Genomic DNA, 12,519 nt, shown 5'->3' on the forward strand with positions numbered 1-12,519 from the left:
TTCAACTACTACCTCAGCTTCAAAGTGATTTCTGGTACTCTTGCCTTCCTTCAATTCATATGGCTATTGGAATCATTTTTTTAGAACATAAACATGCCACCCAATTGCTTCAAATCATTCAGTGGCTTTTTACCATATGTAGGTCAAAGACCAAAACCTTAGAGAGTCTGCACCATCTGATCTGCCTCCCTCGCAAACTGCATTTTAGACCATCTTATCCTATTTCCTGTGTATTTCTGAACTCTGGTCACACTGATCTTGAAGTTCCTCAGTCATGGCAGGCTTCATCCTGCTGATGTGTCCTGACGTGTATTGTGTCCTCTGACTATAAAATTCCGCCCCTCCACTGCCTCCCATTTGTTCGATCATCTCACTCTTCCTTTGGTTCAACTCAAACACTACTTCTTAAGGTACTAGTCTGCCTTCTATCTCAGACTAGTTCCACACACTCATGATGCCCTGTACTTTCCCTTTGTAGAGCTAACCAAAGCCATAAGTGAAGAGTCAATTGTATAATTAGTTATTTAAAGTCTAGATTCTCTGCTAGAATACAATTTCATGAGGTTTGGCAATAATTAGATTAGGTTCACCATTGTTCTACCTGTGCTTGGCACATAGCAGGTGCTCAATAAATATTTGTTGACTATTACAAAGAAGAAATTCAGAGTAACTGTCCATAATTTTCATCATCATGTCTATCTCTAATGACCAAGTTTCAAGAACATAAATAATCTGGCCTTATGCCACCTATCCACAAATATTAATCACTATTACCGAATATGAAGCTCTTCTCCCTTCTCACTCTCAAAAACATGCTCTGTTCATTCATGCATCCAGGTCATCATCAATCATTTTGTTTTTCTTGCCCAGAAAGCTCTGCCCTCTATCTGTCTTAATTCTACAACTCTTTCCATGCTCCAATTCAAATTTGCAAATATTACTCTCTCTACTAATCCTTGCTTGGTTATTCATACTTATTTATCTTCACTATATATTTCTATAATAGTTTACTAGGATTCCACAATTCAATGTTATCTTAAACTATTCACTGTTTTAATGTTTATTAATCCAGTCTTCTCAACCAAATCTTGTGTTTCTTAAAGTTAACACAGCATCATTTCTTATATTTTTACTTTAGCACCATCTCTTTTACTTTTTATAAGTGCTCTTCCAAAGTTTTCCATTTCTACATCTCCCAAGCCTATACTCCCCCAAATATAAATAGCCCCTAGCCCTGTATACTCTTACAAGGTACTCAACCAATACTTTCTGGTTAATAGATTTTTCTATTGGTCTAGAAATTCTTAACTAATTTCCTCATATTCAGCTCTGTCCTTGGGGTTTCACTGATGGCTCAGTGGTATAGAATCTGCCTGCAATGCAGGAGACACAGGTTTGATCCCTGGGTCAGGAAGACCCCTTGGAGAAGGAAATGGTAACCTACTCCAGTATTCTTGCCCAGAAAATCCCGTGGACAGAGGAGCCTGGTGGGCTACAGTCCATGGGGTCACAAAAAGAGTCAGACATGACTTAGTGACTAAAACAACAACAACAGCTCTATCTTTAATGCAGTAAACAGTATGGTCACTTACATAGTAGAAATTTCTTTCCTAGTTAAAAGCAAAAAGCATGACAATGTAGTCCAGATAAAATATATAATCAGTATTCTCTGCTTTGCTTTATGAAAACATCTGTTGACAGATATGATTTTACCAGAGTCAGTCACAATGTTCAAGGCAGATGACTTGAGAAGCCTATTACATCTCATTTTTGCACCAACACGGAGTCCACTGTAGCTTCCAAAATCTCTGTTTATAGATGAAAAGAGTATCTTAACAATCTCAAAGAATTAATAGGGTTAATCAGTGCTTACTTCAACCCCCAAATCAAGAACATTCTTTCTCAATGGTAGATAAATAGAAAGGGTTGCACTTCTTTGATGTCTCACTTTCCTATTATACCTGGCATTATATATTTGCTTGTTGGTTATGCACTTGACAATCTATAGTTGGTTATTTTCTAGGAACTTTAGAGCCTCATTGGAAGAAACATGATAAGAGGTCAATAAATATCTCATTGATTTCAGTTTCCCATCTTACATTTGTTATTTTAAATCCATGTTGTGTAAACATGTAAAAAGACAAATTTTCAGTGTATACATCAAACCATAAATTCCAATGTCTGCTCAAAAATATAATCAATAGTTTAAATCCTCCATGTAATTTTTGAATTGCATGTTAGATACTTAAGTTAATTTTTAAGTCACAGGAGCACAGTTTAGTAACATAAACCTATCTTTAGTCACAATTTCCTAGTTTTCTAAGGAAATTAATGGGGCTTTCAAAAATGGTCCTAACTTAGTCAAGAATGTTGGACCCCAGGAAGACTCTGACTGACATTTATTTCTTCCATCGTTAGTTAAAATTAAAAACATTTCGAACCATTTGCAAGCAATGATTCTATGAAATATATTTTTTAATTTGTTAAATAAAAATATTTAAATTACCTGCAGCATACTTTTGTTAGGACTAGTTGTTATTAATTCTGTGTTCCAGCATTCACTTCCTATGTGTACAGTTAACTTGACCCTATTCCATGAACTGCTGACTATTCTTGATATCAAGGATAGTGTCTCATATATATATATATAATATATATATAACATATATATTATATATATATATATACAATTCTCCTACAAATGGACTTTAAAATCTAGCCTAGAAGTTGCTTTCCATCATCATTCATTCCCAAATAAAAGAATGGTCTTACTTTAAGAAGGGTGATCCCTTAACACAGCTTGGCAGCTTCAAAAGAATTTCAGTGTTGGGGGAACCAGTCTATGTATTTGAATCAATCTTTTAGATCCATAGTGTAACAGTCACTCAGTCATGTCTGACTCTTCGCAACCCTATGGACTATAGCCTGCCAGGCCCTTCTGTCCATGAAATTCTCCAGGCAAGAATACTGGAGTGGGTAACCATTCCCTTCTCCAGGGGATCTTTCTGACCCAGGGAAGATTCCTTACCATTGCAGGCAGATTCTTTACCATCTGAGCCACCAGGGAAGCCCTTAGATCCACAAGGCAATAGCTATCTCACACAGATCTACCTCTTATTTAAATTCACTTGTCATTTTATCAACAAATAATCATTGAGCATCTATCTACTAGGTGTCCAACACTGTTCTAGGTGCAGGATATTCAGCAGAGTCAGACAGGTAAGATCCCTACTCTACAAACCTTATATTCTGAGTTTCTATGCAAGGGTGAAAAGGGGTGGGCAAGATAAACAATAATACTGGTTACAAGGAGGATAAAATAAGAAACTACAATAAACATTTTGCAAGTTAGAGAATATACACGAAATGCGCATCAGGAGCATTCTCTTACACAGTGGACTTACATATACTGCATTACTTAACTAGATAAATAGATAAGTAGATAAGCTATACAGATATAGATTCATATCTACATATTTAATCTGCATAGTCTAAGACCAAACACCCCATGGTATTTGCTGGCCCACAGTGAACAAAAGAAATAGTGTCCCATTTTCAAAAAAATAGATTACTCATAAAAGTAAAATTTTATATGCTTAACAGGCATTTTTATTGTACATGCTTTATAAGCCAATTACTAAATATAATTAACAGAATCAGTAAAATATTCCAAATGAACTTTTAAAATATTCATCAGTTTCAGTTGACAATATATATACACATACAGTATATAATCATCTGCTCTGAATTTTAACTATGCAAATTGTAACTAAATTCTCTATATAAATACACATAAAGCAAATAGTCCAATGAGTATAATAACTTATAATAAACAACAAATTTTACATATGATCTAGTTTCAATATGGTTTACACCTCTTCTAAAATACATTTAGAATCACCTGGGTTTTTTTGGTCAATTGTCTCTCACAAAATGTGGTAGAACATGTAAACTTCTAAAAGATAATTTATTACCATTATATTAAATATCTATTCATATTCCAAAAAAGAATGTTATACTTCAAGATGCATGAGTAAAACCCACTTTCATTGTTAATGCATCTATACATATTTGTATACATGATTTCATAAATACGCCACTGTATTCAAAAACACACCCTCTTAAAGACATTTAAATTGGCAGAAATGCTTTTTAAAAGCATACAATTAATCTGTGATCATGACAGGTATGTGTAGACTAGAGAATTAATGAAAAGCAAAGCATCTTAAACTAACAGGTTTTTAATGTTATCAATTTGATTTTTCAAGAAATACATGTCATTTATTTTCAAAATGAAATTATAGCAATACTTTCTAGAGTCTATCAATTGTATTTAAAATAAGATACTCATAACTTTCAAATACTGCTTTTACTAGTCATCATTTGTCATTAAAAGTAACTGTAAATTTGAGAGCTTTCTAATAATAGCCTTTAATTAAACCAAGGACTGTTAGAGGGTTTCCATTGCCCTTTGAAGTTCTTAATTATTACTTGTATCCAGCCTTTTATGGTACACTTAAGGTTAAATTAAATAATTTAAATATACCTTGAAAAGAAATATGAAGACTTTTGCTATTTTAATTAAATCTCTGAATTTCAGGATTTGAAAATAATAACATATGTTTTGATTTTTTTTCATGGCCGAATGGTAAAATGCTCGCTATATTAAACAACAACAAAAAAAATGGTAGCTTTTTATGGGACTAATCGCTAAGCAGATGCATGTAAATGAGCTATTTTCTATGCATGGCTTCCAAAAGTGCTAATTAAATAGTTGGTATTCAAGGCTATGCTCGCTCATTGTTTAGTGACACACAAATCCAGCGATGTGTGCCAGCAGACATTTTAAGTTGAATGTTTTCTCCTCTACGGCCTTTGTCATGAAATGGTGGCACCATGATGAGAACACTAGTGTAAGCAAAACATTGAAATATGCTTTAATAATGTTTTAACCATGTAGTGACACCAGTCTAGTTTTCTAATGAATTTTTAATTTCTTTTTTCTTATAAGGGTGGTATGAGTTATCGCTGATGCATATTAAATCATATACATGAGTCATTTTCTCTAAATTTGCATAAAATGGCTAAATGCTAATGCACCAAATGGAGCTTACTATATGTGGTACAGCAAATATTCCCTTGAAGATTTTCTGCAATCAATCTCCTGTATTTCATTAGCAACCAGATAAGGTGTGGTCTGCAGAATAAAAAAGAAAAGTGTGTAGCTCATGAACTTACGAGGCTTCAGATGATTTCTACGTGGTGATTAGAGTGGATTTTGCAATTAGAATTTATGTAGGTAAAACACACGTGCGTGCTTCTTTTAAAGGCACAGTGCAACAAGAGTTCTGAATACAGCCTTGCAATGCTAAACAATGAAAAGGCACCACTCGGTTATTGTGATTTTCTATAGCTATAATTAAATGAAAGAAAGCCATACATTAAATCTAGTATCATTTGATTGTGTAACCCTTAGTCAAATTTTATGCCTCAAGATTACAATTTCCCTACTATGTTTATAAAGGAACTTTTAAAAATACCGATGGGTGAAATGTTTTTGTTTGCTAACTTTTCCCTTTCTCCTTGTCCGAGAAGGATGAGGAATTTTCTACACTAATATTTAATGCAGAAACATGATTTCTTCTGTCAACAATACACCCCTCCTGAACCGATATTAAGATCACATGCCATAAAAATCGCATCAGGTCGATAGTATTATTGGGCAAACCACAGATATTTCCTTGAAGGATAAACTTGCTGCATACTCTACTCATCAACCTTTTCTCATCTCTCCATATTTTCACCATCTGGAGTATTTTTTAACCTGGTGCAGAAAAAAATGGGGAAGGGGATAGCTATTTAAAAATAAATGTATGCTTTACCCTACAGTTATTTTGAATTAGTCTTGATAAATAATTAAGGAATGCATAATATATTATTTAGATGCCATGGTCTTAAGAATTTGAGTGGTATTTCAAGTACAATTATAGTCATTTATTTATCAGTAGAAAATTTACATAATCACACTTCAAAATCCAGTGGACTGGAGAGATATCAGAAAGACACCCATGAATGTGGTAATGACTCTGAGCATTAGATTAAGTTAATAATGTATTGATGCACATGATATTCTAATATCTACCACTGCAGCATTTGATCACTTAAAATGATAAAAGCATAAATATTTTTCTCTTTGCAAACTGCAGTTTACATCAAAGGGCTCTTTAAGGTATGAAATGCAATTGGAAAACTCAAAATTGAATTAATCTCTAATAAAATGGAGCTAGCTAAATTTAACTTAAATAGTGCCAGATTTCTGTTTCTATTGGCTAAGAAAATAATTTTGCATTAATCATAATTATTGGTCAACAAAAAACAGTGTCCATATCATATATTTTGAATTGACAATATAGACCTTAAGGCTGAACTCCAGAAAAATGACAGAACTTCAAGTTCTCTCCTTTGTCAGTGAGCGCAGCATGCAAACGGAGGGATTACCTATTGGAAAAGTAACTTTCTGCTAACTCAGTCATGCTTTGAGTTCTTCCTTAGCAGCCAGTCCATCTGAGACAAATTTAGCAGAAATATATGCAGTATTTGTACTGTGCCGTTTGAATCATTGGAGGCCCATGTCTATCTGCAAACTCAGATTTTAGACTATAATTGAGCATGAGTCTTCGGTGTGAAAATCTAAGCTACTCAGCAATTTCTAACCTGATTTGCGGACAGCTAAACTTTTTATTTTTTATATTAATCTAAGTATCCACAAATTGTCATGAGCTACTCTATAAGACAATGCAAATACAAATTTATCAATTAATTCCTTCTTCCTTGCTATCTAGGCATTTTCATTACCAGAAGCACTTAAGAGACATATACTACAAACTCTAAAGATCAAGACCTATCAAATTATGTTTCTTCCTTTCTTTTCAAACCCACTTGTCATGAATGAGTCATGGCAATAACTTCGTATTAAAAGTTACTAAACAGTTTTCAAACTATTTCACAGATTGTACAACATCCCCAACTTCAGACTCCTGTCAGTCAATGCTAATTTAATTTTGTATATAGATTATATACTTCAAGGATAATTCAGTACATTAGGATAATATATATTGAGCAGCTACTATGTGCTTTCTTTTTTTTTTTTTTTTTCTGGCTGCAGAAACCAGGGATCTAACACCCCCTGCACTGGAAGGAAGAAGTCTTAACCACAGGACCATCAAGGAAGTCTCCAAACTGTGCTTTCTAAAAATAAAGCCTAAATTCCATGATTTGAGTTCTTCTCAAAGACTATTAAATTCATGCAACAGTTTCAGATACCTTCGTAATTCTCACTGAATTAAAAATAAGAACTAAGTACACTTCTATTATTATTATACAAGAGATGTAGCTCTGACAGGAAGTAAGTCCATGGATTCTGAATTTCAATGATATTAAATCTATTATTGTCTTCAGGAAAGCATTACCTCCAAAGAAATTATAGGAAGTTTATTTCAGCAGGTTTGATAAATACATAAATTAATTATATTTGAGATATTTATTCAATGAAAATATTTCTTAATCATACTTGCTAGAAACTGTTCCATTCTAGTAAATCTTACTCATATCTATATCTGTGTGTGCGTGTGTGTGTATGAAGGGGGGTTATATATGTACATAGATTTTTTTTTTTCTCTGAAAGGCAAAGATTTAGAGACATCCTGAACAATATTCTGGAAGTCATTTTTTCATGGACTAATTGAGAAAAAATGTTTATTAATATTATTTACACACATCCCTTTTCCTATGAAGCTTATTTTACAGGTTTTCACCAATTATTAAAGTGATTAGCATTTATAGTTATTTCCAAATCTTCCACTAGCAATTACAATATGAGGCATAAACATTTTAACTTTGTCAAGTTTGAATTTAAAACTAAACAAGAAACAAAAAAAACCTCCAAGAGCCAGGTTGCAGTTGAAATTCTCCCATAGCTTGATTTCCCAGGGCCAGTTACTATTAAAAGAAACTCTGAGAACATAAGAAATCCGTCAGACAGCTACTTAGTGACACAACCAAATGAATATTGCTCTGTGAGTGTTTTAATAACGCAGCATTTTGGAAGCGTTTTCCCAAGATTATTTCTAATTGGCCCTGTCATAAAGTGGTCGCAAACTGCCTTTACAACAGTAATCCGTTTGAAACCAGTTGTTCAAGCCTATGACAGAAAGCTGTTAATAATATGCTTCGAAATTTACCTGTGAAATACTGAGCCTGACTACTTTTGAAAAAGCAGAACTGAAAGTAAACGGCCTTTGTAATGCACACCCACTGGCAACAGAAAGGGACCACCTTTGGACTCCCTCACCCTCACCTGAGCTTGCAACAGACCTTGGGGCACCCATTGGTTAGTGGAATCAAATCTATTTCAATATATAGGCAAGTGCCCTTCAGTGTCACTTAAGCACAGCCCGTGGGTGTGGCGAGTCCAAATATCCTGTGAAGCCTGGGCCCTCATCCGGGTGCTCGTGCTCACCCAGCAACAGGGCCAGGACGGTCCTCAGGGTCCCAGCACGAGTGACCGTCACCAGAAAGGAGGGCAGGAAGACCCCTCCTCTTTCCCAGCCCCACCCCAGGGCCGAAGAGCCAGACCTGCGCCAGACGAGGTGGATTTAGTCCCGTTAGAGTTAAGATGGTATCATTAGCTGCGCACAGCGTGACTTCCTACTAATCCTCTCTGCAACTTACAACAAGTTTAAATGTCCATGCATGATGTTATTAACTGGCTTTAGTAAGTGCTTAAGACCCAGATCTCTTTTTAAAGTAATCACTGAACAAGTTCTACTGTATCCACCCAACAAGGAGATTAATATTTCCAGCAAATGTGATAGGGGAAGATGCTCTCTGAGTTCCTAATGGGCCATGGGGGTAGAGCTGCAAGTTGATCTCCGGAAGGGTCCAGAGTAGTTTGCGCTCACCAACCCCCTCTCTGGATACACAAAACTTCTTCCCCCAAGATCTTACCCCTTGGGGTGCGGGTGTAGGTATCTTTCCGTTAGCAGCTTTTCACTAGGCTAAAAATTGCGGGGGTGGGGGATGGGAAACACAATATCTTCATCATTAATATTGATCATACCCAGGAAAGATGCCTGGGCAGAACTAGAGAAACTGAGGGTCAGCAAAAGACAATCACAAGTTGCCTGCTAGGCTGCAGAAAGATGCCTGGGAAGGCGGAGGCCTGCCTACAACAGACCTTCAGGCGTGACTAAACCCCGACGACACCCCCATCCTCAAGTCCAACTCCCCGGATTCCCAAGCAACCACAGTTCCCAGCTGGCGCAAAGACAGGGCCGAGGTCGTGGGTGAGAGGCCGAAGGACAGACAAATCAAAACACACACACGGGCCCTCGCGGACGCAACTCTATGAGCCAGGCATTTGAACGCTGGCCCCCCACCCTGGCAGTGGGGACCGGCGTCTGGCGGTCTCCAAACTTTGGAGGGCGGGCTCTGCAATTGAGCTCGTGCCAACTTTGGAGGCCTCCTAAGCCAGCGCCCCCGGCCACAGCGCGCCCCCGGCCGCCCCGCTGCGCGGCAGTCCTGAGCGCGCGCCAGCCCCGGGAGCGCGCGCGCCGGCGCACCAGCTCAGGCAGCTCGGGCAGCCGGTCTCCCGGGAAACACCAATCAGACGCCCGCTTTCAGGCCCTGGCCGCGAGCAGCCGCAGCTGCAGGACTCTAGCTGCTGGCGGTCACCGGGAGGTGTCGTGCTGCCCGGCGGCCGGCCGGCTGCCTTCGTCGCTGCCACTGCCTAGCCCGATCACTTTCGCAGCCAGTCACGGAGTCTGCTGTCTCCCCTGGCGTGCACCGCCCACGCCAAGCACCTAGCGAGGCGACGGCTAAGCCTGGCTATTTTTAGATCTCAAGACTACACAGGGCTAGAGCTCGGCTTAAAACCCAGTTCAACCAACCAAGCACAGTGATGTGCTTGTCTTTGAACAGATATGCCTCAGCACTACATTATTTCCTTGAATAAAGTCGATTATCTTCACTTTTTAAAGTCCTACCCTCCTGTGGTCTGGCAGTTGGCTGCAAAGCAGAAAGTCACAGGCTCCTACCTCAAAGACGGTCATCACCTTTCTAAGGAAGTGCACTAAGTCGCGGCCCTGATTGAGGGTGAGCAGATATTCCTTAGCAATCATAGCTATATACTTTTCGTTTTCATTCACCATCTTTAGAATTAATTCCACAATAAAATTGAGCAATTCCCAGGAGGGATGAAATGGATTCTCAAAGCAGATGAGAACAGAGGTTTCTGCTGACTTCTGTACTAGGTTAACTTGTGCTAAGAAACCAGTGAGCACAAAAACAGGATAACAAGGCCATCCATTAAAATCTGGAGACACTGAAGAACAACCTTACATGCCCCATCGCTGTAGGACCTGTTTAACTGTCTCAAAGTACCAGTGTTAAAAACAATTGACCCAGTATTATGGATGTCTTTTTACTCAGCAACTTCTAAAGGACACCTTGCCTCCTGTTGCCCAATTCACCACCTGCACCCCCAGCACCCTTCCAAGTGCACCATCATATTATGGTGTGTTTTACTGTAACTAATTAGGGAAAAGCCAAGTCTTAGCAAGACAGAGTGGGGAAAGGTTATCAATATTCTTATCAGAATGGCATTTCCAGAGATACAGATCCATAGAAAAAAACAGATACATAGTTATACACTCTAATACATTTTCTAGCCACACTGGAAAATAAAACGGTTGGCTTCAACTCTCTCCGTTTTAAAAAAGACAAATTTCATTGAATTCTAAACTGTCTTGAACTGTTTATATGTAGTCTATGAATAGGAAGAACGTTTATGAACTTGAAATGTACTTATCCTTATCTCATACTATTTAAGTGGTTTCTTAATTTTCATCAAAGGCTACACGAAATCAAATTAGCATTTCATATTTTTCCAAATAAGAAAATTATTTTAATTTAAAAAATAAACAGAGCACAAGTAGAAGAAACTTAGTGTTTAAGAAGATTTAAAGAAAGGCCACTTAGGGAAAATAATTCATTTTGACTGTAAATAATGCATTTATCTCATTACTATGCACATTAATGGTAACTGCACTAGGGGGCTGATACTGGTAAGTATATTTGTTCATATCCTGCAAGGATATTGCAGAAGTCTTCCCATATATCTTTTTTTTAATCTCTAATTTCCATTCTTGTTGTTGTTTTGGATTTTTCTGTATGACTAGTTTTATGTTATATCCTCTATAATTCTATTATTGAGTGACTTTTCATTGTTAATTTTCTTGTATAAAGTAGGACAAGGAAAATAAGTTGGTTATATCTTTATATTTACTTTTACAGGTGTCATTTTACCAGCCTATTTCTAAGTATTTCATGAAAAGATTCTAGATGTCAAAACCTGCAGTTAACGTTCCTGTTTAGAAATACACAAAATAATACCTTTGACGTCGGCAACTCAGATGTATTATTCAGCAAAACAGCAATTACTCATTGTTTTGCACTTACATGTTAAGAACTATGCGACACTTGGTGACACAATAACAAAATTGCAAAGTCAATTATATTTAAAATAGACATCCTAATAAAACATACACAACCAACTCCTTTTGAATTGTTTTGTTTCCTTTTTCTGACTGTTTACAGTCAAATAGATTGTGTGAACCTTAAACCTAAGTATAATAACTGATTCACACACATCTTGAAAAAGAAAAGTTAGAAAATGGGGAGGGGAAGTAGTATAAAAAGGGTGTATTCCTGAGGGCACCAGATTCTAACTAGGGAGGTGCCAGAATGTCATATATTTTTGGAAATGTACATCTATGATGTTCTTTTGCAATGTCAATCATAGTGGCAAACTTGAAAGAGCAATGTCTGCCAAAATTCAAAGCACAATTTAAGCTAGATCCATACCAATAATTCTCAGCAGAACTAAAGCAATAAAACCCAAGGAGAGTGTCTTTATATTTAAGAAACCAGAGTTTCAGGTGGGACTAGTTGGTTGTTTCATTCTATTTTAATTGCACCAGAAGCATTTTTGCAACTTGAACTTCCCAGTAATGAATTCCACTTCTGAATCCAGCCTACAGCCTAAATTGAGGTTCCCACCAGAAAATTAAAATGTTTGTCTGGATAAAATAACTTCTAAATGAACTCTCTATTTCTTTTCGTTTCTTTTTGTATTTTCTGCAATGTAGCCCCTCGCAATGATATTAGTTCTAGTGTGGGAAAATATTATAATTGAGATCTGGTAAGTTATTTGCAGACTTCAAGTTTTTCTTTACACTGTGCTGACATTTAGTACAGCCCTGGTGAGGAAAACAATACTACCATTCATAGCTCTAGACGTAGATTTCAATCGACTTAAGCGGGCACAATGAAACTTGGTCATTCACTGGTTACCCATATTGTGTTCTCAAATTTTCTCTCAGCAAAAGTATAATGACTCAGTATTGTATGGTTGCATAGACAAGGGCTCGGAACAAGAGACACTAGTTTTGTCTGACGGTG

Source organism: Ovis aries, chromosome 5 (assembly GCF_016772045.2).
Source record: "Ovis aries strain OAR_USU_Benz2616 breed Rambouillet chromosome 5, ARS-UI_Ramb_v3.0, whole genome shotgun sequence".
NCBI lineage: Eukaryota > Metazoa > Chordata > Mammalia > Artiodactyla > Bovidae > Ovis > Ovis aries.